This window comes from Cydia strobilella, chromosome 13 (assembly GCF_947568885.1).
Source record: "Cydia strobilella chromosome 13, ilCydStro3.1, whole genome shotgun sequence".
NCBI lineage: Eukaryota > Metazoa > Arthropoda > Insecta > Lepidoptera > Tortricidae > Cydia > Cydia strobilella.
In genome coordinates this window covers 11398202-11425933 of record NC_086053.1, presented here as the reverse complement: position 1 = coordinate 11425933, position 27732 = coordinate 11398202, and the positions used below count along the sequence as shown (strand labels likewise).

The 27732-nt window shown below is 36.8% G+C and overlaps 1 protein-coding gene and 1 non-coding gene across 4 annotated transcripts in view; one reads left to right on the top strand and one right to left on the bottom strand.

The window, feature by feature from the left end:
• LOC134746625 (serine-rich adhesin for platelets) overlaps positions 1-27732 on the top strand; it is a 306716-nt gene that overhangs the window by 33934 nt on the left and 245050 nt on the right. The gene's annotated exons all lie outside the window — the stretch shown is intronic.
• Positions 3865-3936, bottom strand: Trnat-ggu (transfer RNA threonine (anticodon GGU)). The gene has a single exon. It is a non-coding gene; the product is annotated as a tRNA-Thr (tRNA).

Sequence of the window (27732 nt, the reverse complement as noted above, 5' to 3'; positions counted from 1 at the left end):
AATTGTAACCCACGTACAAAAACAAATGAAACTGCGGATTTCGTACGCAAACGGAATATTATGCAAAATCAAAAGAACAATCGTACATAGTACACCGGAATTTTGATATCAAAGTCAGAACACATCAAATTTGATCCTCATGCCTCGGTATATGTATGAACCTGTGCCATAGGTACCCAACAAATTGAACACGGAATAATTTGAGTAACATACAATCTTTAAGCTAATTTTAAGGTTTTACTCACGTATTTTTAGTCAATCGCGCGACATGTTTTGGATATGACAGTGACTAAAAACACGTGGCGTTATCATTTACTCTTATACCTTAATTAATAAACGTTAGAGCTATATAAATTCATTGCAATATAAGCGCTAATAGCCCCAACTTAACATATTCACTGTCAGCGACCCGCTAGGCCTGGTCTCTGTTCGTAAGCGCTTTTCGCTACATACGGGTTATCCCGTGTTAAGAGGAAAGAGGACGGCCGTTTCTCCATACAAACGTAGTCCCCATTTTCCTCTCTGGATATTGACATTATGTAAAATATTTGCACATAATTTGATGTATATTAACCATAGCTGTGCTCCTACGTTTGACTTTTTTCGTAATTTGATCATTGTAAAAATTAGGAGCGAAAAACAGATTTCATACAAATTTTTAAATGCTCCTAATCTCATAATAAATAAAATAAAACATACTTAAGGGCATAGCTATTGTTGATATACAACAACTTGTGTCAAAATACTTTCAATAATGTCAATATCATATTATATCATTTGTATGAAAAGGCGATTTCGCGCGGGTCCTCCACTTTCGTCTCGTGACCACTGGCATTGAACGAGTTAAGGTCCTATTTTTACCAGACATATTACAGTGAGACGCGGCTCGCAAGTCACCCACTTAAAATGCGCTACACAATGTACGACACGACGTAACACTTTAATCCGAATTCCTTAAATACCTGCCTTTTATGTCACCTTATGTTACGTGACGTTAAATGATGTTAAATAACATTTATCTTTTGAGACTTTCCTTAATTTGATCAGTTTATTTTGTAAACAGAACAGAATACGTTATTGAATCTTCAATTTAGAAAGAGCCTGAACGAAATTTCTAAATCTTTCCAGAGAGCTCTGCAGTTTCCCCGTAGCTTGAGACCGCTCAAGTGCTCCTCTATTCGAGCTTACGAAGGCGACACAAAGATACGATCGACCAATTCAACCGCGCCAAAATTATATTCATAATGGTATTTTACATTTTCTGATACGTGACGTAATCTTTTCATGTGTTTCTCTCGATTGGAATTCGGTTAGATTGAAATTATATTTGTATATGAGTAATCGAAACAGAATTTGGACATTGTTTACTGAAATTATTAAGTTCCAACATACTATATTCTTTTTGTGCCTAGGACATCTGGGTCCGCCTTTTTTTAGTATTAATCTATTTTTTATTAGTTTAGTCCATCAAGTTAGCAACATTCGCAGTTAGAAAAGACCGAGAAAAAAAAACACTTATTTTCTTCGTCCCTTGCCTATCATCTAATCAAGGAAAAAGTTTCGTATATGAACTTATCTGGGGATTGAACTAGCACTTATTTACCGACAAAAGCCCCAAGCTCAGAAAAGATGAATTATGATTGATTAACTTTCTTGTTGTGTAGAGCTAGCGAGGTTCTACTCTTTATAAATAGTAGAAATAATAACAATATCACAAGATAGACGTATAATGTTGCCTCACCAAACATGATAGCCATTGACTAAATAATTTGGAAATTGTTTCACAAGAATACCTACAAAAAAGTTTTTCAATGGATTTTGCGGCTGTTATGGGTATTGGGGCAGAATAGTGTACAGGCGACAATTGCAGCTGCAATACTTTTGCGACATACTGCAGCGACCAGGTCGCGGGCGCTTTATCTGTCAGTTTCCTTGATAAAATGAGTGACAGATTGAATTGCAGTAATGCGGCGGTGAACTTTACCAATTTTATCAGTAATGCAGCTGCAGTTGTCATTTGAATGTCACCTTAACTCACCAAATGTCAACTTGTCAGTGAGGCTACTAACCATGCCGTTCGTTCCTCATTTGCCATGTTGTCATGCTTGATTCGGTTTAAGTTTGCTTAGGATTGTGTAATAATGTCTGGAAGAGATCGCTCTTAAGCGATGACTGTTTTTACCTCTATCCGATTTGTCTTTATTTATCCATGTATTGTAAACTGTGTGAGGTGTGCAATAAAGAGTATTATATTGTAATATTATGTGCGGTTTCCTAACATTATTAACCAAATAATTGTTCTATTAATAATCATTCAATTACGGGTGTGAAAACTTACCCCTCTTAGAATATTGCTTGTCAAATAAAATTATGAAAACGGATTATATCGCGTATATTGAATTTATAATACATCCCGACGTTTCGAACTGTTTACAGCGTTCGTGGTCAACGGGTGACTGAGGAAAAATTACAATCAGTTTTCATAGTTTTATTTCATGAGTAACTATCGCGGTAACCGAAGACAATATTAACTTTGCTTGTATTTACCCCTCTCATGGCTCTGACGAATTGTTGACTGCCAAATGGTTTATTAATTACTGAAGAGGGAAAACATTTGCGCCATCTATTTGCGTGTTAATAGAGACTGATTACAAACCTCGTATATAATCAGGTTGCTATGAAAAGTGAACTTTATGATGCTTGAAATAGGAATGCTGTTGTTTCATTGTACCTACTGTTGAGTAAATAACAAAGTTATGATGATCAGGCGCGAGAGAGTTGAGCGTGTTAGATTTAAGTGGTGCGAGTGTGTGGTTTTCAGATATCCTGATAAGGAACAGTAGAATATAGAGATGTCAAATTTTGTACGTATCCATACCTGGTAGTGCAATTAGAATTTATATAACTGTCATTTTTGTTTATTGTATCGTTATAAATCGAGGGAATAAGGCAAAGGGGAGCTAAGATATCCCTACATAGTACATATCTCAAGCAAGTGAAGTCGGCCCAATTCGAACAATGCTTAAGAGATCCCTGCGGTACGATACCAATCTGTCAGTGTCTAAAGTGACAGACCGTTATCGTACCGCAGTGATCTCTTAGAAGCATTGTTTTAATAAGGCCGCAAGTTTATTTTTAGTCATTCGAGAAAAGCAGGCGCTGGCCAGATTGGTGCCAGCGCCTGCTTTTCTGAGGGCCTAGCTCGGTAATCTCTCTATCACTCTTCCAAATTAGTGCGAAAGAGAGACATTAGCGTATCGTTCGCTACGGCGCAGACGATTGGTATCTGTACGATTATGACGCGGAAAATTGCCTGAATTCTCTGACCTCCATCGATAAACAGCTGCCAGACGCCTGAATCCAGTAATAAGGGTAGTATATTAAACTGTCTAATTTCGATGTTCTCGAAATCATGAACCATTTTCCGTGGCTAGCTCTCCGCCTATCAAATCAAAATAACTTGCCAATTTCAGTACAATAGTCCCTAATTCTCATATAATTTTAACTCTTAGCTAAAATATTTTGTTGGATATCTTGTTTCCTAACTCCAACTTAATCAAAGAGTTACTGAAAAACATTGTTTGCCAGCCTTACAAGGTTTGCTCGGCTTAGTGTAAGCTTTAAGCGATTTATGTTCTGTACCAGTATATGAGTTACAGAGAAAATACGGACATTTTATCACTGACGGTCGAATAAAATTATACGGACCACAACACAACACAACACAACGTAGTCATATAGTGGTAAATAACATGCGGCAATCTGTATTTTGGGGTAACAAAGATATTACCAAAATCAAAGGATGTCAGATTTTAAACTGAAATAAATATCATATACGAAGGAAAAAATGACCAAAGCCTCCAGTGTCCAGAGCTGGAATCGAACCAGCGTACCCTGTTTACCGGACAGGTGCCTGAACCGCTCGGCTATCCGGCCACGGTGGCATGGGTCGAAATTTCCAAGTATATGACAATTCCCGAAGGCTTGTGGCGCCCCCTGGCCATCTCTAAGGTAGAACAGTATGGTTCGACCTTCTAACTGAATCAACTCAGGTGATTACGGGCTAGCGAAGAGAGATGGCGCTGCCATTAATACTCTAAGAACAAATTAAATTCTTTTCTATGAAAATATTTTAATTTGTGGTTTTTGAGTAGAGTGGTTTTTGAGTAGTTTAAATAGTAGTGTGTCTACTTAAAAACCACAAATTAAAATATTTTCATAGAAAAGAATTTAATTTGTTCTTAGAGTATGTCAGATTTTGTTACTTCACGAAAAACTATTTTAAATAAATCTTTTGGAGAACGACACACTTCTAACACTTCTACGTTTTAAGTTGAAAAGCTGACGGGAAAACTACTAATGTATAAACGCTTCTAGTTACTTTATTTGTGGTTAAAATTATTATATGGTGTTATAAATGTCATCTCATTAATCGCTATGAAGGATAAAGGTCCCCTCGTAAATTACAGGCCAGCCCAGCAATCGTAAGGAAAATGCGCAGGCAGTACCAAAGAAAACACATTGCTCAACAATTATAACCTGTACTACAGTGAAAAAAGGTACCCTTACCAAAAATTTGTGAACGGTTTTGTATGTAAGCTTTATTGTATTGACCACAAAAGTCACAAAACCTAATGTACCTTTTACTTGAACACGTATACAAGTGTCAAGGGTTTGAGCTCAAATTAATTTCCCTTCCATGTTTCCATTTCTCGTCTTGTTATGGGTAACTCGTGTAGAGTTAAAGTGATATGATTATGTTAATTTGCGGTCAGGTATAAACACAAGGCTGCTTGCTAGTGTTTCAAAGCCTCTGTTATCTTCCAACCAATAAGTAATCTCGTACAGCATTGGAACGAGCCGGGGTTTCAATGTCGTACATTAGCCGCAACCCGGAACCTTATCCTTCAGTGCCATTTTATTCGAAGTGGTACATAACAATTTTTGTTTTAATTTTGCATGTTAGCTGTACTCATAGTTCTTTCAATCCTAATAAAGGAGAGAAAAAGTCAAGATTTCATATTTTTTTTCTTTTCTCCTATTTCGCTACCGTTGTACAACAGTGTTAGGGTTCGCGTTTAGAAGCCTTAATTTGATTGTTATTTTCAATAGACAATATCCGTATATATTGAAATGGCGGGTAAATATAAATACTTATTGAGGATTAGTCGATGGAATGCGCGGTACGCCATTTTTACCACAGACAGCCGTCTATAGTAAATGGCGCGAAAATACTGATCGGTGATTGGTGGAAATCTGACAGGTGATTAGTGATTGGAAGGGGGCGACTAGGGGGAACCGGGCCAGTTGCGACATTCTAGTGTGGACCGTGGAAGAAGCAACACTTGTAATGCCTAGCTAGGTTAATCGAAAAGAAAACAATAAAAGTGTTCGTCTCTAGTTTGAGTTCTAAGTAATCTCCAAATCTACGATACCCGAGTCGTACTTCGAGTAAGTGGTGTCATATTTCAGAAGTTGGAAAACGCAACCAAAACGTAAGTACACACCCACAATTTATATTTTAAATGTAGCACGGTATTTTGAACCCATTTAGTTTTTAAAGTGCAGTTAGTTAAATTTCGTTACGAATATTATATGCCTAGAAATGAAATTAGGGTTCGAATTCCGTTAGTGTTTTCGATAAATGCTGTAGTTTTGGAAACATTAACTTTAACTCTTAGACGTCTACGTTCGTAGAATAGAATTACCTAACGTATTATACAGTAGGTATATAATACAACCGTTAAAAGCAATGTTCGACTACCCTGTATATCAATCTTGTTAGCAAAACATTTTGTGCCGTAACCCATAGTTTTCATGAACATTCATTACAAATTTGGTTTTGTTAGTTACCATCCTAATTGTTTTTAGTTTTCGGGTAGACATCAAAACATGTGTTAACTAGGAAATATATTTCCGGAAGATTCGTTTTATTGCAGAAACACTAATTAATAGTAGCACAGTACTATTGCAATTTACTATTACTGTCGAATAAATGGATAGGTGGTAAACCTACGGTCCTGGTACCCACCTCCAGTTTCTGAAGTTCGTTGAATAACATTAAATAGAAAAAATGTTTGCCGTTTACATTTCTATTCTTCAAGAGTAGGTGTAATCAGTTTTGAATTAAAACGAGCCGCTGTTTATGAATCATTTATTGAGAACCGATTTATTCCAGTACTTTCCCTACGAATAGCAACCATTAATTTGACTATTTTACTAACTCGTTGTTAATCAAATTTTAAAATTTGATTCGACACTGCGAGGAACGTGGGCCTTTAGTCTACCCGGTGCTTTATGTTATTTATACAATATTTGTTACTCATACTAGAAAAAAATGTTTTCAAAAGGGATTTCTTTGTTAAGCTTGTGATATTGTTTACTTCAATAGGTTAAATTAAATACTATAAGACACGTTCTTCACACCTCGAATTTAAATGACGGTACTTGTTTTTTTTCCGCACCATACTTACCTGTCTTTGTTTAGTCTTATGGTTGTCTGGTAGTGAAAGTCATAATGCATCAATTCCCCTATTAGTACAATATTATTTTGTTGTGTTATGTAGTTCCTATAGCTATATTCTTATAATTGTTTGTTACAAAACTCATAAATAAATAAAAACAGTTGACAACGCTATTAATGGTAGTGATGTTTACTCAGAATTATTCTAATGCCTTCGTTTTGAGTTTCAGGCACCATGTGTCACCGGAACCTCCTGATCGGGGTTCTAGACGAAGGTTTAAGACCCCTAGTGACAAGGAACCGAGTTAATCCCGAGAAGACAGGCGAAGTCGAAGTCTCAGTCCTTCGTATCATCCTCGTCACATGCGATGTCACATGCTGGGAATGGAGCTGAAGGCGGCTGAGGCTGAGGTCGGCACCACACCTAGGCCCACGCGGAGCAACGTGCGACAAGCCAAGCTGAGCATCGGCCTGAGAGACGGGCCAAGCGACAAGCTGAGCATCGTCACGACGCTGGACGATATGAAAGGTCACGTAGCCCTTCTTTTCCAAAAAACAGGTTTAGTTGATATTATTATGCAATTCCTTAATTGGTGGTCTCGCATCTTAACCTGCACAGCCCGAACAACAGCCTTTACAGAAAATGAACCACAAAACATCTTACATGGCTTTGACCCTTCGACCAAAAATCAACGTATTTGATTGGATATTTGGTTGAAGAAGGTTAATGAAAGCGCTGCTGTGTATGGTTGGGATGAGAGGACTACCACGCATTTCGCCATGCAGAAATTGCAAGGTCTGACCAAGACATGTCACGAAAGACTAAATACGATTATTTTTACTTGGCAAGAGTGACAAGCACGATTGTTAGACGCGTTTCCTTGTGACCAAAACTATGGCCAAGTTCTAAGTATTTCAAGGATATAGTAGTGTGCAGGATAGGACTATTAAGGCATTCATAGATTTTGGTAGCCAACTTACCTTGATTAGGGAGTCTACAGTTAAGGAGTTGGGTATATCGCACGACAATATGAAGGGTTTCGGCAATGGCCGAACTATTTACTAACTCGTACTACTATTTCGTTGGATAGCCTGTCACTTGATCTCCCTGTTGACGGGATAGGAGCAACCGTTAGTTTCAGAGCTGTCGATGACGAATTGTTAGAGAGGTCCGTTTTGGTAGGGGCAGTCTTACACGGAGCAGGCTCATATAACAGTATACAAGCATGTCAACAAACTGCAGTTTTTCAATATTACCAATGAATTCACCTCAGATTCAGATTCAGATGTTTTATTGGTAAAAGGCAGTCATTCTACAAGTCCTGCGTTGATGTAGTTGAAGACGATGAATCATTGTTGCGGTACATACCTTCAGCGTTGTGCAGCTTCATGGTGCAGTTTTCGGTTAGGGTCGGGACAAAAACAGCATTCGATGGCGATGTCATAGTGAAGCAGTCTATAGCCGGTACGGGCAATACATTATAAGCGGCGGTCTTCATCGTTCTGTTAAGGGTAGTATATATATATTGGTGATGCCGTGCGCCAATTCTTGTCAAATTCTACCAAGTGTTGTGTTTTGTCGTGCATAACGCGTTCATATAGTTAAGCGAGTTGCCCAGATGCAGGTGTCGAGATAGAGTTTGATGTAAATCAGGTCCGGATAGGCAAAGGAGTGTCTGCCGATTATAGAGATAAATTGTTAGACTTACTGAAGAAATATAGGCATTGTTATGCTTCTTCTCTTTCTAGTCTAGGTCTAGGTGCACCAATGCTGCTGAGATGAGTATTGAATTGAGCAGTCAACGTCCGGTCGTTTATCATCCCTATAGACTATCTCATCACGAACTTAAAAAAAAGGGTGCTATCAATGGTAGGAGAGATGCTAGGTGACTGGCTGCATACTCTCCAGTTAGGTGATTCGGAGTTAAATATGATAATGGCAATTTTCAGTGACGGGGTGGACGAAAAGGGTTTGCGATATATAAAGGACAATTAGGTATGTTATAAAGGAAAACAAGCTTTACCGGTATTTGGGTGGTGATAAGGAAGAAGTTAGGTGGGTTGTACCGAAGGGTACAAGGTGGCAACTGTGTCGATTAAACCACGACGAGATTGGTCACTTTGGGGCGGGAAAAACCTTGGAGAAAATCAAGAAGATTTATTGGTTCCCCAAGATAACCAAATTCGTTAGGTAGTACGTCAACTCTTGCATTGAGTGTGCGTACGGTACGGAAGGAACAACGTAGGTACTCGCGAGGGTTTACTTCACCCTATCGAAAAAGTGGAAGTGCCCTTCTACACGCTACATGTTGACCATCTTGCGACTCTTCATCTAATCCAATAAAGGTTATACTCATTTGCATATCGTTGTGGATGGCTTCACAAAATTCTGTTTTTTTAAGCCTGTTCGAAATACTGACACACAGAATCAAAGCCTTAGAAGATATATTTTGCACGTTTAGGAGCCCCGACCGTCTTATTGGCGATCGCGGCAGTAGTTACATCTCTCGCGCTCTTGAGCGTTTTTGCCTTGACAAAGGTATTAAGCACATCCTAGCAGTAGCTAGCCCCAGATTAAACAGTTAAGTCGAGCGGGTGTAACCGCACTGTGTTCGACTAGATACACGGTCGCGCCCGTGCCATGGCTCTCATGTACAGGAAACCTTAGATCAGTACTGCTTGAGGTAGATATCGGACTAACAACAACAGATGATGATGATGAAAATATGCGAGATTAACGTTATGAGTCGATTATAAATATGTATTATCATTTGTATTCCAACATAGTAAAAATTTGCATGTAACTACAGAATGATTAATTTTGTTTCAGACCACGACGATTGACTCGTGTTTCGATGCTTCGAAAGACCTCCCGCACCTTTACGAGTATTCGATCGGCTCTTAAGGTTAACGGCGGGGCAACTCGATCAAGTCCATACGCGCCCGTCACGAGTAGTCGATCGGCTTGTGGGGCCAAGGGCCAACGACCACGATTGACTCGTGTTTCGATGCTTCGAAAGTCCTCCCGCACCTTTACGAGTATTCGATCGGCTCTTAAGGTCAACGGCGAGGCAACTCGATTAAGTCCTTCCGCGCCCGTTACAAGTAATCGATCGGCTTGTGGGGCCAACGGTAAGGCAACCCGATAATCGATCGTTCGGGGTTTTAGCTGGTTTTTCGTTAATCGATCGGACGATAACCAAGATTTTTAAAGTGGATACCCATAATCGATCGTTGGGGACTCCACTAGTTTTGTAAGCTGCTGCTAATCGATTGGCAATAAGTCTTAAGAGATTTTTCGAAAGTTGCTTTTTCTCTTGACCATGCAAGAGAAAAAGAATGATATGAATGATTTGCTCTATTCTGCAACATATTTTGATTTATGAGCTAGTCGATTTATGTCATCGAGACATGTTATTAGCATTTATGGTAACTGACAAATGTATTTTTTATTAAATCTTCAATCAAGTAAGTTGTTATGTTGTCTTCGGTTTACAGCGACGGTTATTCATGAAATAAAACAATTTTATCTCGTAATTATTCATTTGTACATGGGTAGTTTAGTAGTTTTGCACGTTTTTATTTTAACACTGTTTACAATTATTTGTTTACTCATTCAGTTCGTTGACTACCAGAGGGTTCGAAATGTCCGAATGTAATTTAAATTCATAGGTATTCATAAATGTAATTTGTCCAAATTGTTTTATTTCATATGTAAGCCATTTTTGCTATTATTGATACGCTTTGATTTGATTATTCGAATTCATAAGTACATGTTTTATTGAGCTTTAAAACTGAAAAGTAATTAAGAATTAGTGTTATATAACATAGTTATTGGTAGTTTGACAACTCGAATCGAATACTAGTTAATTGATTTTATATTATTAATTTGTATGTAGGTATTTCATAACAATCAGTCAGATTTATATAATATATATTCTCATTTCTTTTATTAATTTATTTTTTCTTTGCCATTTTTAAGAATTTGATGTTTTCTGAAGTATTTGTATGATTTGATGTACATATATGTTTTTAAATCTAATTTATATAAAGAAACGTACCTACTGTAGATAATTGCATGAATTCCATAGTAATTTCAATTGTATTTTTTTTTATTTACTCGTAAGGCATGTTAATTGTAAGATGTATTGTTTTGAAAAGATGTGTCCCTCCGAGTTTGTTGCCGGTCCCATATTGGGATACCCTCCTCCAATTGAGGGGGGATTTAAATCTTCTCGGGGCAGCGGTGTAGGGTTGGAGCCGGCGTAGCTTTATTTTGACGTTCATAAGAGCATTGTAATATGCCTACTTGAATAATAAACTTTCTTTATCTTATCTTCAATACTAGTAGTTGTTAGTGTTCAAGTAGTATCCGTAACTAAATTTTATGATGTGAAGTTTGTGCAACTGGTCAAGATTCCGATTGTTAGGGTTCCCACCTGGGGACGTGTTCCGGGACGGAACCGTTATCAGGATGGTCGATTGTTAGGGTTCGCGTTTAGAAGCCTTAATTTGATTGTTATTTTCAATAGACAATATCCGTATATATTGAAATGGCGGGTAAATATAAATACTTATTGAGGATTAGTCGATGGAATGCGCGGTACGCCATTTTTACCACAGACAGCCGTCTATAGTAAATGGCGCGAAAATACTGATCGGTGATTGGTGGAAATCTGACAGGTGATTAGTGATTGGAAGGGGGCGACTAGGGGGAACCGGGCCAGTTGCGACATTCTAGTGTGGACCGTGGAAGAAGCAACACTTGTAATGCCTAGCTAGGTTAATCGAAAAGAAAACAATAAAAGTGTTCGTCTCTAGTTTGAGTTCTAAGTAATCTCCAAATCTACGATACCCGAGTCGTACTTCGAGTAAGTGGTGTCATAACAGTAATATGAAAAATCTTGTGACTATACTTTTTTTCTCCTGTTTGGTTCCAAAGAACTTGTGATCCCTAAGTATAAGTATGAATAACATACAAAATCTCAAATAGAAATAATAAAAAGTGTATACAACTTTACATAAAATGCTCCACCAGTGCTTATTTCCATTATTTACCTTTCAAAACACGTTTCTTTGAAATAAAATACTCATTATTTCAAACCCAAGAGCGCACAATCAATTCCGCCGTCTTCAAACTTCTTATTTATTTTCATACAACACACACGTTAAGAACGAGAAAGTGTTGATTCAAACGAAATTACGCTCCTAATTGGAAACATGGGCCGAGTTTGAAAACATTATTCGTGTGACTAATTTGTCGTCTGCGATAGCGGCGTCGGGCAATTTGATTATTTCATAAAAGCGGTCGTCGGTGAAGGGTGTACATACTGTACATAATATAGACGTACGTCGTACACACGTAGATATACAGTGGGCGGAAATAACCTACTTACACAGACAACTAACACAGACAGATTGTCGTCAAGTCGTTACTGAACAGAATTAATTTATAATGTTCTAAACATATAAGCAGATGCCAGTTTCAGAGTCCTTAAAAACGCCGAGATCGAAGATCTTGTGGCTGCGCCCAATATTATCGGCGAGACAAAAGCCCACCGCCTCCGCTGGCTTGGCCACGTACTAAGAATGGATGAGGATCGCGGCGTTAAAAGGGTATATTTGGGACGCCGGGCGTCCAAGGTATCGCTGGGGCGATGTGGTTGAAGCGGACTTGCGCGATCTTCAAGCCGATAACTGGCGGGAGATTGCACAGGATCGAGACAACTGGCGTTTACTCGTGTCGGAGGCCAAGACTCATTTTGGGTCGCTGCGCCATTCAGTAAGTAAGTAAACATATAGGGCCTGTCCCGTAATGTTTTTTTATAAGGACTCATCCTGACTTTGGTAGGTATTTCGGTTCAGGCATCAAATCGTCACATCAAAATTTTGTTCTAACCGGTCATACCGCCAAAAGCAAAATTATTTGTTTCAATCCGTCACAAGTAAATTTAGTTATATTAAGTCACATCGTAGTTTTGTGGCTATTGGTCACACTGTAAATTTTTACGGACGTCACACCTAATCAACAATAGGTAGGTTAGGTTCGTTAGGTAGCTTCAGATGCCCGAAGGGTAAACTGCCCAGAAATGGGAGCCTCGCGAAGCGAAGCGGGGCTCCGTCAAGTTCAGATGGAAATGTTTTTTGGAAAAGAAACAGTGCCGTGGGAACAGATTTGCAGTGTGACCAATAGCTACAAAATTACGATGTGACTTAAAATGTGAGCAGGGGCGATATTTTTCCTTCAAGACCCATATAAAATTTTGCGAGCACTATGTTGCGGATATTTATTTGCACCTGTCCCCAATATTTTTATTTTACTAGTTAATTGTTCTGTAAATTCAAGAACTTCACCTAACTCCGCTTTTAATAATGCTAAACACAAACCCCTTTGTAAAAGTTGGCAAAATTTTATGGGTTTTTAATACTTTTATATCATGTTTTTTCGTCTTTGTATGAAAACAGGTACCATTTTATTTCTCTTTTTATGTATATGATATTCAATCGACAATTTCAGGTCTTAGCAATGATTTGACCTTCTTCTTTGGAACCTTGGAGCTTGTTATGAATTTGTGATATGTTTATTCTAATTTTCCTGCGAATACAAAATATTAGTGGCAAATCGATCGAGTTTCGCAAAAAAGAACATTTTCTTCATTTTTGCATGAATCACTTCACTAGTCAATAAACTTAGTTAGGTACAGATAAAATAAGCTCATCTGAAAGATTTGTATCTTAATGTGTTGATACTTTACGGGACAAGCTAATCAATAAATAAATGTAAATTTTGGATATTTGTTCGTAAAACAATATTGTCAGGAATTTGTGTTTAAACTATAATGTTTACTGATGCCCACTGTGTAAAAAATACGTGTTTGTAGAGGCCGACCGAGCGAAATGAAATACCACAAAACTGGCAGAAATAAAGCATAAACGACTCGCGCCAATATTTTTCTACATTGTTGTTATTAGTACTAAACATGTACAATAAATATGAAAGATTTTATTGAAAAAAATAAATTTAAGAGTGATTGTACCTACAGGAATATTAAATAACATTATTGCTTTAAAAAACTCTGTTTAAAGACAATTTCAGCAATCGGTTCAGTTAATTATGGTTAAATTAAAATACCTACATAGTCGTGCAAAGTATATATGTAACCGTAAAACCCGTTTAGTGGAAGCGCGTTTTATCTAATTAAAACTAGTTTTCCGTATCTCCTTGGTGAAGACACGTTTTCACTAGTTAGAACTAGTTTTCCGAAACGCCTTGGTGAAGCTGAAAAACTAGATTAAACTGGGTTTTTTTAGTCAAAACTAGTTTTCGCAGAGAACCTATTAGTTTTCACTCATTTTTCAAAATTAGCTTCAGTCAAAACTAGTTTTAACTACGGAAAACGCATTATCTCTCGTACAGCTGAGAAAAATTAATTAGTATTACAAATAACAAAATTCCTAATCTTTAACATACTGTAAAGGTGAAAACGCTTCAGGAAGAAGTTAAGTAGGTAAGTAGTTGCAAGTTTAAGGCGTAATGCTATGTTAGGGTCTGTTCGATGGCTACATAAGAAAGTAAAAGTAGAACTTAATGCTTTTACAATATGTAAAAGGGCGATATGCGGGAACTAATGCCCGAGGATCAGTGACATTCATTCCCATTCATTCTCGTAGCTGCATTCGCTGTGCGCATTGTCGCTTGGCTAAAATGTAGAACGCTCGGTAGTTCGTAGCAGTAATGCTACACCGTAGTCGTAAACCGTAGAGCTTAAATACTTAGCTTCGTAGCAAGTATCGTAGTGTGAGCGTGGGGGCTAAAATAATCATGTATCAAAATTAAATTATAAAAGTAAATATGCTACTAAATATAGTTTTTACCATGAAAATTACGAGTTGAATACTATTTTGTTATAAAAACATCAGAATTATTTTTGATTTATTTTAAATATCTGTAGGTACGTCACATGACCGCAAACGCCGACCGCCATTTTTTTTCATGAGTGACGTCTCTAGCTGTTCAATTTGCACTTCACATTTGACGTTTCTTTGTTACTGCATTGCTATGATGACGTCACAAAGTCACACGAATGGCGGCGGCCTTTTCGGCGCGAACATGTATCGTTTAAATTTTGAATACATTTTCTTTGCATATTACGGTTAACTATTTTCATGAAATAAAAGTACCATTTGGCTATCAAAGCTATACGAACATTTATTCATGTGTTTTTGAAAAAAATGGGGAATAGCCTATTCTGGAGAGACACCAGCTTGCTGATTCAATATAATTTTAATTTGTAAGTAAGTAAGTAAATATTCTTTATTGTGCACCATATACTAAAACTTTAATTTAATTTGTTTTAATTTTAGTCACTTTAGTGCTGTTGATTATTATCATATTATATATGTTACCTCGAAAAAGACATAAAGCTTGCGACTTTCTCTTTTAAAAGTTGCATCTTTACAAGCAGGAAAATCCATAGAAAATACATCACACCTAAATGACCTAAATACCCATAATGCACATTGAATTTGCTTGAATTGATTGTGCCAAAGCTGGTAGGTATAACGGTTGACAACCAGATCTTTGTACCAAAATGTGTTAAGGCTGGCGTCCACTAGGCTCGCCGAGGCGAATCGAAATAATTCGCCTTTTATACATTTAGTATGAAACTGCGTCTATTGACGAAGAGCCGCGGCGCGTCGAATCGAATTTACCATTCATAGTAAATGTATAGAAGGCGAATTATTGCGAGTCGATTCGATTGGCCTCGGCGAGTCTAGTGGACGCTAGCCTTTATTATCATCGTATCTGCTTCTCAAAACGTTTAAAGTTTAATTTATGATTACTACTGAGTGGGTAGCTGGGTAGTTAATGTGGAACAACACCGCTTCAATCCCATGCATATTCATTAACAAAATGTATTATTAAGACGGAAAGTCGCTTCGGCTAACTGGCATTTATGCGCCCAAGATTCATTACATTAAATAAATATTTAATATAATAATTTGACAAATTAATTCAATCAGCCATTATTATAACGGTGCATTGTTGACGTTGATATTGTTGAAGTTCCTAAATTAATTTATAACACTAACTTATAGGTTATAAAACTACTGATACGTCCATTTATTATATTATCTTAAATATTACGTAGACTAGCATTAATAAAATAGAACTGTACTATTGTGCCCTTACAGGGTGTCATGAACTGGCTAATGTAATGTAACACCTTATTATGTACATGACAATGCAATATTGAATAAATGACTAAAATGCCTAAGATTTGGTACTGGTGTAAAATTTCATTATACAACTTTGGTAAGTCCAAATTAAAACATTTATGCGTAAATAATGACATTTACAATACATTATCAATTAAAATAATAATAATTTAATATAAATACCAAATCAATTTATAATATTAACATATAGTACTTATTTATTTTGTCATCCGGGATTTCATCATCGTTTACACTATCATAAGCATATTAAAATTAAGATTTTATTTGTTTTAGGAGTTATTGAATTCTAATATTTGAACAAAGGTTACGTGCACGTTTTGGAATCGACCTCCAGGTGAATAATTACAGCAACGTCCAATCTACAGGTCACGAGGTGTTCACAATTTACCGTGCATTGTGGACCGTGACGCGCATTGTACGCGCGAATTGATGTGTTACATGGCAATTCATATATGACACTGTATTTGAATAACGTTTGTGTTGCAGATGATTAAAGACTCGTGATATAAGGAGGATATTGAAGAATGTTACGGAGATGGAAAAGTTTTAAATCGAAGCACCATGCACCATGAAGCCAATGCACAAACGTAAAATTGTTTACCACACCAACGCGTTGAAAATATTAACTGTAAAACATTACGAATGAAATCCAAATGGACGTTGTTAAATTATGTATGTATCAATTAAAAGCATCACATTGAAGTCAATCCTACGAACATGAGGAAACAACCCAAAATTAGCATCAAATTACTTTGCCACTTAACCACTTGTAAAGAAAACGTTTACAAGCTGGCGTGGTGAATAAGTATTTTAATGACCTATAATGTAAAAAGATTGGTAATCGAACTTAATGCCCCTTTGGATAGATTGATGCAAGGTTTCTACGATAAATATGTTTTTTTGATATGGTAATCAGGTCAATATTTACATTTTCATCGTTACGATGAGCTGACATACATAATTAACATGACCAAAAACCATACGCTTCCAAACAGCAAAATCTTCCCATCCATCAATCTCCTCAAACAAAGCTGCAACAAAAGGAGGATCGTCGATAACAAGATGAGGCAAAGAATTTCCGCTGCTACGAGTATAACCATCAGTAAAACCAAAATAAGTTGAACCTCAAGATCTGTGGTAACTGTGCTTAATCGAAGACCAGACTAACCTGTATAAGGTTAGAATGGTGAGCGATTAGATAACCTCACTGACCTGCGAATCATCGGGATAATATTCATGTCTATTTGTATTGCTAAATTAGGCGTTTTTGGATATTTTCCTTTGGATAAGTTACAAAAAGTATCCCTTAGCTACAATAATAATTATATGTATATGTACCGTAAAAACCAGTTTTTAGTGAAAGCTCGTTTTCACTAGTTAACACTAGTTCCGTATTTCCTCGGTGAAAACTAGTTCAGACTGGAATTTTCAAGTGAAATCTAATATCCCAATGTAAGATATGTACTATTTTTAAATATTTATAATCTCATCCCTACGCGAGTACCTACGTGTAATGTATGGTGTTTCTTGTATGCGTAAATTACTCTCCATGAACCCACTTTACGGCGTTGCTCTTAACGAATGACAAATTCAAGCAATAAAAATACGCCCCTAAGGCGACTAAATGCAGTAGGGTTGCCCTTTTTATCTTTATTTACTCTGAGTTGAACAAAACAAATATTGTATCCGAGCACACGGCTTTTAAAACAATCGAGGAACGGTCTGATGTGTTTATGTGAATGTTTTTATTACTGAATTTTGAAAGGATTCTATTGTGTGTGGATTGTTGTATTGTAATAACTGTCGAGTTCTCTATAATTGAGCGCCAAGCGTTAAATGGCTATTAGCATACTGTCATATTTCTACTGAAACTTAATTATCAGGCAGTGCCGTTTGATGAAGTTTCTTTTCACACAAGATTATGTCTTAGAATTTAATTTTAGTTGACCACTAGAGATCCTCGCGGGCCCAGCAGTGGTTCCCAAACTTTGCGGATGGATTTACGGAAAACCAAAATGTACCTAAGCGGGTAAAAATATGCGTTTTATGTCCTATTAGCTTAAAGCATGTTAGTCTCGGAAAGATGATTAGGTTTTTCATCGATTTCGTGCCTATCGTATCTTATGGTCTTCTTAGCTACGAAATACCACTTCACAAATTCCTTTCTGTTTTTTACACGACTAGCACATTCCACCTTCTCGTAAAGTCGTGTCGTCATAAGTAAATGCGGCAAAATGACAGCCCTAGAAAAGGCTTACCCGATAGTTTGTTCTTGGCGGGAGACATGACAAATTATACGCCGTGACGGCATCGTTTATACCAAGTAAGTTTACCCTTTCGTAAAGAGGCTAATTTAATTTCTTTATCTATGGGAAACATTTCCTTTTGTTTTGGACGGGAAAAATAAGGTAGGTAAGGCAAAACGTATAGATGGTAAAAGGATTGTACCGAATGTATCTATTATTAATGTTGAACTGTAAATAATGGTCAATGAGAACTCTTTGCTCTCTGTAATATTTCGCTCGACCTCATTTGACCTTTCTCGTCTCGTCGTGTTTTATGCCTGAGAGTTCCTAACAATAACAATTATACAAAATTAAAATATATAAATGCACATCTATCTTGAATGTATCGTTGGGTGACAACCAAAACTCAACCAACTTTACTAGTTCCAAAATATTTTTTTTGTTTAATTTTTATTTTCAATCAGTGTGTTTTGGTGTCTAATTGCAAGTTTCTGAATTACACTGGATTTAAAAATAAAAACCGACCGTACAGCTTGTTTTTGCATCTATTACAAATTCTGTCAAATAAATCAATACTTTTTCAATAAAACAAATAAATCATTCCTAATTCTTTGTAATATGAGCCCAAAATTTCCAGATTTCACCTGATGAGAACGCCCATTAAATGTTTTTGACTCTTTTGAAATAATTTTAAGTTTGTATCTAAAATAAACTGCAAAAATGTCTTATCAAAACTTTATGTCCACAGAGACCAAAACGCTGTTAACGTATTTATAATCAGAAAACGTTAGTTTATAAAGTGTCATAGCTGTCCAACTTAGTTACCAGCAACAATGAAGGCATTTCTAACCTGTCCACTGTAATGGCATGCCAGGACTTGGAAGTTTCTGACAGATGAATAAGCGAGGTGCGACGAGGGTCGGATTACTGATAGCGTTTAATACTAATACATATTATTCATAATCTTCAGTTTTAGTTTATGTTCGCTATAGTGAAACTATGAAAACGGGATAAAGATGTGTTACAATCTTAAGCTAAACTATACAGTTGTATTATAAACCAGTACCTATTAGTTGTAGTTAGTTGTAGTTGTATTACCTGGTCCAGCGTATATCATTGGTTATTCAGCGCGGAAACGCCGCTGGTATTTTGGGGACGTTTGTGCTGGGTACTTAGCGGATTAGGATATAGGTTTATGGCTTTTTCTTTGAATTTCACGGGCCTATAAATCCCGGTCTTTTGATAGGCTTGCGTGGGGATATTGACCCAACACGTAAAGGCCCCTTGGAGAGCTTTAATGTCATGTAGAACGCCTACTGGAACCCGTTCACAAGCGTAACAATAGACATGAACCAGTCGCAGCAGGCATTGGGACTCATGTAGAAAAAGTGAACACTATAACGGTCTATATGGATTAAAGCATGGGTGGACAGGAGCAACACGGCACTGGTGTGAGAGGCTCAGGTGTGTCGAGAAGTGTACGCCGCTTTCTACCCAGCGGCTGATAACAGCCACTGTGCCAAGGTTTATGGCTTATTGTTATGTGTTTTTTTTTTTTGTAATGACAAATTTGCTTTTAATTTTGACGATGCGAGTTGTGGATGACATGTGTGAATGCACGTTTTATTTTCACAATGAGTTTTCGTATGATGATTAAGTCTGCGCTGAGGATCTGAAGATATGCTGTTATTAGTTATATTATTAATTAAGCCTTTTGTTGCTAACTTCACAACAATCGTCACAATGGCTGGTATTACATATAGGTATCTTAACTTTAGGGTAGTATTACAATTACCACCTACATAGAACCCGTAATCACATAAAATATTACATCCTCATAACATGAGTACAAAAGAAGTACTTGGTGGATTTAATTTAAACGTTCTAATGTTTGACATTCTTATTCTAACACCCACTCCTATTGATATGAATTTCATTAAAAGGTGTCAAGTGAAGCAGTTATAATAAATTGAATCCCATCTGCTAAATCACGACATTTTGACGCAAGAAATACCCTGTGTTATGGCTTTTAGAGACTAGATTACAAAGTAATCAGGTGAGCTTTCACTAAACAAGGTAAGGCAGAACAAAACACCCATACTGGCGCATCTATCACCACGAGATCGATTGGCAATTAGTGCCTGTCGCGTTGCCATGCCAACCGGCTCGCAGGTCGTTAGGCATTTAACAGGCATTTAGCGGATCACATTACTACGTTAATCGTTCCATCGGTGAAAAAAATTCGTCAAATAGTCTGAAATCGCCCTTTTAGTCAATTCAGTCGTATGGCAACACTGACCAATTAAGCATACATCACCAGACCACCAATGTGCACTAAGCATGTGTAATTGTAATAGCGTTTGCTGAAATTGTTGGTGACAACGACATTGCGTTGCGTAGCGGCATTGCGACATTTCTCGAAACTTAAGTGCCCATGAGTACCTCATTTAACTATTGATCTACGAAAAAAGTTGCTAGAAATTTTACAATAGGCCAATCAAATTAGATAAAAAAAGGGTCTTAAAGAATTAATTCCATGGATTGCCAAACCACTCGATGTAGAAGGAACCTACCATCAGTCATAATGGCATTTCTAGCAAGGTTTGATGGATCAAACACCGATAAAAAAAAACGCGAAAACTCGTTCTCGGATTTTCAGATCGCTCATACCAAAAATAAAGAAATTAAAAACGGCGGCTTTTTTACAACTGAATTCATATAAAGATACCGATCGGATCCTCAAATATATTTTTAACATGATTGGAGCAAATTTTCCGTTGGATGTACCAGCTACAAGCAAAAAGCCTGAAATATTTTGCACACCTGGGATTGCGCAAACTCGTATTACACACATTTAGGACCAAACGATGGTAATATTAAACGATTTCCCGCTTGGAAACTAATTTGATTGGCCTACAGTAGAACTCATAATACAAAATTCCATTACAGTACCATGTTAATGAAATACGAACTTGATGGACCTAGTTTATAACTGAAAGTTTAAATAACACTTGACTGTGGAGACTGCGAATATAAATTATGGCGCCTTTATTGCTTCTCTTCTGACGCATCAAAAATTGCGATAGGTACCGTAATTTTGCAGGGCAATGTATCTTCGCTAGAATAAGGCTGATAATAAAAATAATGATTGATCGAGACCGTATCTCATCAGTATACTAATAAGTCGTCAAACGCAGGCTGCTATAGAGATGGATCGATGGATATAAATATTCAAGAAGGTATCTCTGCCATAATTCAGATCGACGGCTTTATGTGATAGCTTATAAAATCCAAGTCTCAGTAAAATGGATTACCTAAGTCTCCTTGTTCTATTTAACCCGTATTCAAAGACACGCCGAGGCAACTAAGTAGCTTGCCAACTTTTTAAATCTATGATGATGAAAACCGTTAGCTCGAGGCTCGTTAAACTTGGCCAATTTGCAGCGAACTGCATATTGAGGCGATTGTTCTAAAACGTGTTAAGTTTTGAGGAGAGATAGGTTTGTTATCAGTTTAATATCCGAGCAGAGCTAGCAGAAGAGAATTCAAAAGCAATTTCATAGCAGGTCGATTAACCAGTAATGGCCTCAGCTGGTGGTTGAAGAAGAATGCATCTACAGTAAAAACCATAGCGCGTTAAATTATCACAGAGGATTCTAAAGTAAAACCAATTTTAAATATTATACCAAGTATATTATTGAATGGTCATTCAGGTCAAGATTCGTTTAAGATTATTTATTTTTGACTCTTTAGTCATAATGTCTATCTAGCCTTATTATGGTTACCTATATAGCCATGTGATAGATGCCTAGAGTAGCGGATTAGTGATTATATGTATTGTATTTTAATAAAAAATAGTGATAGCCTATGAAAATGATAAATATGTGAATAAACCAAAGTTTTTACTTAGTTACAACATTTATGGAAGTAACAAAGTAGGCGAAACAACGAAACCTAAAACTAGGAACACTAAAATAGAAAATTTTCGTATAGAATTCCTTTCTCCAATATTCTACTTTGGACAGTTTTTACGAGCAGCACAGGTCACTGCGCAAGTGCACGGGCAAAATAAAAATACACATTGTTGTTTTTCAGAAAAATCCTTACAGCAAGGCCGGTGGAATTAATGACGTCATAATTTCCGTGTCGGCGATCACCCCAGTGGGCGGGGCGTGAATAATCGTCATCGTTACGTGACGTCATCCACCTTTTTAAAAACTTGATTCATTATCCTTAATGGGATAAAAAAGGTTAATAAGCGTATAATTATGTGGTTAAATTTGTTTTAGATCTAAGTGGCGGGAGAGAGGTTGAAAGGGAGCGATAAGTCCATTGATGCATTTAAAAGCTTGGACCGAGGATTGTGCCCGTAACCCAGTAGGAACGGGGAGATATTGTTTCATGCCCCTTTCTAATTGACTCTCGAGAAATCAAATTTATGTCAAATTGTTAACGAAAATTGTTGTTTATAGAAATGTTCTAAAGTATTATTCATATTACAATTATCAAGATGGATTTTAATAAATATACAGTTATCATAATGGGTTTTAATCAGTATAGAATTATAAATTCAATAAATTAGTACCTACCTAAAAATACAGTATAAAAATTTAATGAAATTATAAAGAACCCAATCATAAAAAAATGCCCCGACCAACAGTTCGGCCTGCGGCATGGACCCCATTACTTACACTGGCGGCGTTACTTCTCTGTACCGCCAGGGCGATACGCTGAGAGAGGTAGATGTAGATACGCACCGGCCCTGCGGTCCCCTGTGGAATCGACCGACCGTACCGACGAAGCTCTCATAAATGTCTTCATTTAAAGATATATTTTAAATCAACAACAATGATAATAAATAATGGTCATTTGAAAATTTAGCATCAATCAAACCGCAAAAACTTAGTTCTAGTTAATAAAATTCCTGCTTAACGTTAACGTTATACCAGCTAATTTAGGTTGAATATTATTTTTATATTAGCTGCTGATGTAAATGCAAGTACTGCAGTCGAAGTCGGTGGGTTTTGTAATTCGTTTGAATTGTTTTTTTTATTATCATTGAAATTGTTTAAGTAGTAAAACGTTCTGTAAATTCACTCCCCATATTTCCCAAGTTTATTTACAATTTCACCGTGCGGGAACCAATCAGATAGCGTTAAATCTGTTTTGCGTTTGAGTGCGCTTCCCACATCAGATTCAGTTCACCTTCAATGGTTAATTCCATTCCGTGTATTATTGCTCATTCGTGCTGAAATTGTATAGAAATATATTTGTATTTCGGTGACTGTTCAGCTTTTAGCTCAGCTGCCCGTTTCTTCAATCAGTTGTTGTAATAACTTTCCCTACGACACGACTTAACAGGCAGTAATTTCTTTTCAGGCAGATTTTACGATCATGTTTAGGCCGCACTAATGTAGTACTATAGGCAGAGATTAGCTTACAAGGCACTAAAACTAGGTTATGTTTATAACCACTTTTACTACCCGGTTTATAAATATCTAGCGAGCCGTCCCAGCTTCGCACGGGTAGTAACACAAAACCTTAACAAATTGTACACCTAAACCTTCCTTAAGAATCACTCTATTAATAGGTGAAAGCCGCATTAAAATCCGTTCAGCAGTTTTTGTGTTTATCGCGAACACACAGCCAGACAGACTCGGCGAGGCACTTTGTTGTATACACCTTATATTATATTAAATCACATTTAGAAACGGGTCTATCGCGAATTTATTTTGTTACCTTTATTTACCGACGTTTCGACACAGGTTTCACTGGTCGTGGTCGCGGCTAACTGACGTCCCAGCAAAATGTCAAAACAGAGATTTGTGTGACTACCCCACGAAAAGTGCATTTAAAGTTCGAGGTAGACATCACATTTTCAAACCACCCACTACACATAACAGTTAATTATTGTCAATAGTCCGACACACAACACTCACAACATCCGCGCACACATCCGAAGATAGATCTCTCGGGTTTAACTTCTGGATCACTGGTCCCCAAGTTGCCGATAAGTTGTCTCCACTGAACGCCATTATTATCCTCGAGTTGTGCGAAGATAAAACCATCTTCCCTATTAAAATTTCTGGGGTGCTTCTTGATTTCAATCGCTTCTCGCACAACTCGAGGATAATAATGGCGTTCAGTGGAGACAACTTTTGGTTTATGAAGCTCAATCCAGTGATTTGCGCCGCATGTAAGTAGATGACACCTTATATTGACTATTCTCAAGATTTACTTTTATTAAATACCTACCTATAGGTATTGTTAAGCTATATATTATCGCGCGATGTTAATAAATATAAATAAAAAGAAATGTTCACCTGCAATAATGTCTTGCATTTCAAAGCAAAATAATATATGTGATATAATAAATAACTAAGCATGATCGATTTTGCAGTTAAGGGGCCCACCCATAACCAGTCCGCCGGACGATATCGACCTGTCAGTTGTTCGGAACTGTCCAATTTTTGTTCTAACTGACAGGCTGATATCGTCCAGCGGACTAATAATGGGTGGGGCCCTTTAGAAGAGTGTGCTATGGTCTGGTATAACATTTAATATCAATGCGTAGGTATTGATAGATAAACAAGTTAGATTTGGATGTCAACTCCGGTTAAAAGTAACATAGTTGCGCTATTTAATAAAGCCATTAAATTGAAATCAAAGCCGTTTTATTCTTCTTTAGGCTATTAATCATTCATTTTCTCTCGCCGTTGAACATAAAAGAATTTCATTCGTTTAATTGGGGATTTGGTAAAGCCTTTGAATTGTGGAGTTAAATCAGTCAGTGAAATAAAAAGGTAATTCTTCATTTTCTTAAAACGCTTTAGCTGCAATTTAAAGCAAACCTAGGTTCGTTATTCTAAATTTTTAAACGAGGAACTTTGCTTTCTTCCTTTTTTTCGTTTATTGCATTAATAACTGAACTTCATCTAATATTTGAAAACCCGTTCAGCGCATATTTTTAACTGAAATTAAAATATTTTGCTCTACAAAAAAACTAAGCTGAATATCTACCTTAAAATAATATTTAAAATGTCACATTTCATGTAAAATGTTATATAAAAGCGACATCTGTCCAATTTCCAGCCAAAATAAATTTAAATATCTTTACCTGCCTTGACGCAGAGTCAATACGTTTGCTGGACCGAATATCAAGTTTAACTGTGAAAATCTCGTATTACTCTCTGGTGTTAAGAGGAAATTTTGTCCTTATTTCGTGTCGAGTAAAGTACTTTCTTGTTTCAAGCCAATTTTACAATACGGAAGTGGCAAGTTGCTTGCCGGTTTAAGCTTTTGAAACCGGCAGTGTGCTCCGTTCGCGTCGCCTACGGATGCAGATTTCAATTGGATTTTTGGCCCGTGGATGCAGAAGTTTTAAAACTAAGGGAAAAAATACTGCGGCAAAATTAAATTTATTCTTGAATTACTTCTTTACTTGGATTCAGTTAAATATAACCCGTTATACGTAAATAAGTACATCACTTAGACCACGTTTCTTTTTCTAATTCTATAGATTGTTATGCACCTTAAAGTAGTTCTTAAACCCTTTGATTATATTTTATATGACAAGAAAAGTTTATGAAATGTTCTCGATAAAACAATAGCCGTTTAGGTCTTGGGAGGTGCTAAAAGTATATTGTTTAAGACGCCTTAGAACATACTACTCTTGTTGACGAAACTACGAAACACGCTTTTACGTCGTCGTATCAAAATTCTCGTTTTATGTTTCTTCGCAGGCCTTTTCTGGTTTTACGAGTCCCTTGATAATTACGACCTGGATTTAATGAGAGTATGGTTACTTTAATTTAGGTTACCCGGGGAAATAAAATCGTTTGTGAAGGTCTGTAATTTAAAATTGTTTGCGTAGCGGATGCTACTGTTTTAATAGGATTAGCGGAGGTCCACAGTTTAACTTGTAGCCACAGTAGGTATAAGATCATATTTTTATAGTATTATTTTAAAATATTTTTAATGAAGTAATAATACTATATGTTTGACTGGTAAAGAATGTGTAAAAGCATTAAAACCACATTTTATTTGTACCGCCTTGTTACATGCAATAAAGTTTTAAATCAATAAAAAGGTAGTTACTGTTAAAACACATTTCAAATTAAAATAAAACGCGGTTTTACAGATAACATTCGTTTCCCTAAATGGATTGGTTAAATTATTACCTGAGGAAAAGTTTTTTTTACTACGTTTTCTACTTTTCACAAAGTGTTTTGGTTAATAGGCAGGGACTGAAACTGACAAATTATAAAAAAATATATTTTATTATTAGTCAGTACTACAATATACTTTCCCAAAAATGTAACGGAAATTTGAATAAACACTGGCTTAGCTGATCGAATTACATTAATTCAGTGGATATATCCGAATATTCAAATATCGGTATGACCTAGATTGAAATCCAGTCTATATTTTGTACCGATACATACGGAAATAGCGTTAATATTAGGCCAACGGACTGCCGTAGCAATAGCTATTGCTGTACTTGAGGCTTGTAGTTCTACCCAATGGAGCATTTCTGTTTGCTTTTATTGGCAACAGTCACCTGAATGGAAACGTGGACGTGCGGCTGGTTAAACCACTCGACTACAAAAAGTAAAATAGGTAAACTTAAATAGCCCCCACTTATGTTAAGGTCCCGCCGCCAAATAATGTTGTATATAGCAGACTCATTACGTAGAATGACAGCATGTCATTGTAGTGATACTATTGGAACATGCTGCTGGATTATTATTGTTTCTGTCTATAATTTATAAATAATAATGGCGTTATTCATAAACGTCTGTCAAGCCTAACACACCCTTGATAATCGTTTGTTCTTATCTGTCTTTTGACATTTTGAGTTTGTTAGAAGGGGATACATTTTAACAAAGGTTTGCTAAGATTTATAAATAAGGGGGTAACACTTTAATCAAACTCACAATTATTGGTTTACCTATTTTGGTACCGTGACGTGAACATGTTGAGATCTTTAAGTAACTGAAATAAATGGTTGTAATGACGTTAACTAATGGCTCACCAAGATGCCCAGGTAAGATGGGTACTAATGTGAACATGCTTTGTAACAACAACATCCGTTGTATGCACTCCAGGACCCAATTGTTGAGCTAGCATAATCGAATAGTTGAATTGCACAAGGATTAAGCTGAACTATTTCTACACAAATACCTCAACTGTTGCGCCATCAGTTTCTAGTTAGACCATTTCCCCATATTGTGTTGATAATCCATTGTTTGTGTTTCATGTGTAGCAACATTTATCTTTGTAGCAATACATTAATCGCTTTATTTGTTGTTTACAGGTATGACTAATTCGGCTCATCAGTCTCGTAAGAACGTGTTATAAAGACGCAGTAAACTAGACTTATTCGAGTGGGTAGGTATAGGTTAAACTCGCGTTATTTGGTGACACGCCTAATTCGGTGATACAAGTTTTGAAGCACACCCAGTTGGGTTTGACACCCAAGAAAGCTAGTGGATTAGGGCCTTTTAAATAGGACCTCACGGATCACGGCTTCGGTGGCTTTGCCGTGAGGCCTTTAAGGCCCTAACTCACTAACTTTCCTCGGTGTCATGCTTCAAAACTTGTATCACCGAATTAGGCGGACCACCAAATAATGCGAGTTTACCCTACCTTAAAGAGCAGCCATAGTCAAACTTTTTTGTGAAGGCCACAAAAACGGTTTTGCCATGTAGGGCAGCAAGATCAATTTGCTTAAAGGTGACGTTCGGATATGGCAAGGTTTTGTCTGTCTATATCTATGTATGC